Source organism: Setaria italica, chromosome III, assembly GCF_000263155.2.
Source record: "Setaria italica strain Yugu1 chromosome III, Setaria_italica_v2.0, whole genome shotgun sequence".
In the NCBI taxonomy this organism is placed as follows: domain Eukaryota; kingdom Viridiplantae; phylum Streptophyta; class Magnoliopsida; order Poales; family Poaceae; genus Setaria; species Setaria italica.
The window spans coordinates 46,288,365-46,291,576 of record NC_028452.1 but is presented as its reverse complement, the minus strand read 5'-3'; positions in this window follow the sequence as shown (position 1 = coordinate 46,291,576).

Here is a 3,212-nt window from a genome sequence, read left to right as displayed (position 1 = left end):
AACCAAGGCAAGTGGAGCGGAATCTTGTTTGTTTACCGTGTTCATCTCGCGAGGATGTCCTCAGCTGGGCGGCACCGCACTTCGTCATGAAAGAGGTTAGATGCTACGGAAAAGGGGACACGGTCACGATGTCCGTATCCACTCTTTCTCGTAGAATCGAACCTCCTTCTTGACATACGTTGCTGCTCGGCGGAGAACATCCTCGCCGAGGCGAACACGGTATGCAAGTTCAACAAGTATGGATTTAAAAAACCATATTGAATTTGATAAGATAAACCGTCTAGACAAGGTAGCATCATTTTTAAACTACTGAAATAATGCATACTATATATGACACATCAATCTCCCTCACATTCTAGCTCAAAATACCTCTCCATTTTTCTACTTCATCATCACATTGTAGCAAATAATCTTTCCATCTCCAAAGCATAAATCAAAGCATAACACGAGGATGAAGTAGCAAACCTTCGCAGCACTTGTTGGCTGAGTCAAATTCCCACAAAAATGAGGGAAAAAACTTCGGGCAGCACCTCCCTTGCTTGGGCACCACCGGAGAGTAGGTGAAGCTCAGCTCTCTATCAATGTGCTGGACTGCTTGGGCTGGAGGAAGAAGAAAGTCTCTGTCTCGGGATATAGTGGGGGATGAGTTTTAATCCCGGTTAAAAACTCCAACCGAGACAAAAGGAAACACCTTTTGTCCCGGTTGGAAAGTTAGTCCCGGTTGGAGGATCCAACCGGGATAAAAGGGTCCCGCCACCGATGCCCCCACCCTAGCCGTTGGAACCGGGACTAAAGGGGGGCCTTTAGTCCCGGTTGCAATTACCAACCGGGACTAATGCTCCCCTCCAAATTCCCGCCCCCCGGCGCACCCCCTTTTGTCCCGGGCCACTTTTAAACCGGGATAAAAGGGGGTGGATCAAAAGTAGTGATTGTCTCTACATTGTTGCCTCCTGATTGTTCCCGGTGCACCACTAGACACTGCACCTAGACCGCGAGAAAGGAAGCGTCTTCTATCCCTTGTGTTGATTAGCTTGACCGCTGGACGTCTGGACCTATTGAAGGGATAACAATCTTTTCCCCAGCCTTTATATGGTGCTTGTGCCAATTGCGTGCTACTAGTAAGTAACGGCGGATGATATCGTTCCCATGCGTATATATGTACCACATTGAGAGGAACGGCGGCTGGCGCGTATCTCTATGCCGCGGCAAGACATGAAGGATATGAAACTCCACTAGAGAGACATCTCCATGCGAGCCTGCACATGCTGAATTGATCGGGGTGGCCTCGTCCATCTCGTTGTCGTGGCATAGCTAGGATCATACAGTGCGCCAGTTTCCTTTGGTCAGACAGCCGAGCAACCTGGAAAGGATACATGCTGTTGAGGGTACAAGAAGTGCCAAACCCAACGCCAGGGTACATGTTGTTGAGGGTCAGTGTGTTGGTCGTGTTTGTTGCTGTGAGGATACTTGGCTAGCTGCCGCCATTCCCGTGGTGCTGTTGCTTCTATTGTCCAGCGTACTTGTGGTGACGGTGGGCAAATTAGAGTGCAGTAAGGCAACATGCCAACATATATGCATGTTTTCCGTGACGTAACCTTATTAGCTTGCCTCGACATAGCTCTCTGTGGGCTCCGTGCTGCATCTATTGTAAGACCAAATTGCACGAAATCTTGAAGCAGGTTTATATGTTCTTGTTTGGTTCGTATTCCGCATGCATCCCATTCCCATGTATCTGAATCTCGCCATACATAAGGACATCTCCCATTGCGGCTTTGGATCATTCCGCATTTCAATCAAGAACTTCTTGTGCTCCTACATGCTGCAGGATAAAGGTAGAAATTTTCTTTAACGTTGCTTGGTCAGGGCTTAAATTTGTTCATGGTACAGGGCCTCTCAAATGACAGGGACGATCCTCCGAGGACCAGATCCTTCCACATCCACATTATGAGTCCGCAAAGGACCCAGTGGGTGCTACACCAGATCCTGTCGCCGATAATCACGCTGAACTACGCTGGATTGCATCTTTAAGCTAAGCTAAAATTCCACATGCATCCCATTCCATATATGAGACCTCGCAACATTAGAATTTCAATGATGAACTTGGCCAACACCTATACATGCATGCAAACTAGTTATTTATTGGACAACCAGGAGTCAGGTGGCTAGTAGTATTTAGCACGTTGATAATGCTTCACCAACCCCATCCTATTTTTTTACCCCTCTAAAGATGAAGCTAGCGAAGGCTGGATAGCAGTTCAAGTATGCTTGATGGCTGGACCGCAAGCTGCAACCACAACATCTGCGGCTGGTCCAGTAATAGTGTGATATGCATCTGATACAGTCGCACTGGCCTAGTGTGACCAATCAACATTCGTAATAATTAAGTTCTTCTACATATGATTTGACAGTTTTAAAGTTTAACCAATAAATAATTACTGGACCCGTCCCTTGGCTGGTCCGCTCGTAACGGTACCGTATCTTTGGTTCAGAGTCATTGGGCCGTTGGTTGTTCAACCTGGAGCCCATTCACAGCATTTCTACCTCTTGCTCATGCATGGCATGCAGGAACAGCCATGCTGCAGGCTCATCGGAAGCAACTTCTTGCCTGAATGATACAAGTGGCCGAACCTGATACCGCCGTGGAACCAGAGACGTGCTCAAAATGGACTTTAATTAATTACCTGACGCCGCACAAGCATCCACATGCAATTAACCAGCTATTCAGTCCGAGATGAGCCCACAAAAAACTATGGACAGGCCAGACATCTCTGGCAGACATACCGAAACCTCCAGGACAGCCTATCACCGGCTATTCAGCAATTAACCGGCTGGCTTTAATTTATTCTTTGAACATCAACTCTCAAACAGCAAGCCGATCACTCGTCAAACTAAATAACCAACCGAAATAGCTAAATACATAAACATTTTTTTCATCGGCTAATAGACTATATGGAGCCAAAAATTATATATGGTAACCGAATTGAATCAAACAACTTTCAGTAATTTAGCTTCCAACTGAGCTTAACACTACGCACTACTGGAAAACGGACATTTAATCCCAGTTGTTAAGGGTCATAGATCCCGAAAATCCTACCGGAACTAACTATTCTAGACAAAAGGGGTCCTTTACTCCCGGGTCATTCACCCGGGACTAAGGGCCCTTTTAGTTCTGATTGGCGTTACCAACTGGGACTAAAAAGTTCAAAAAAAAT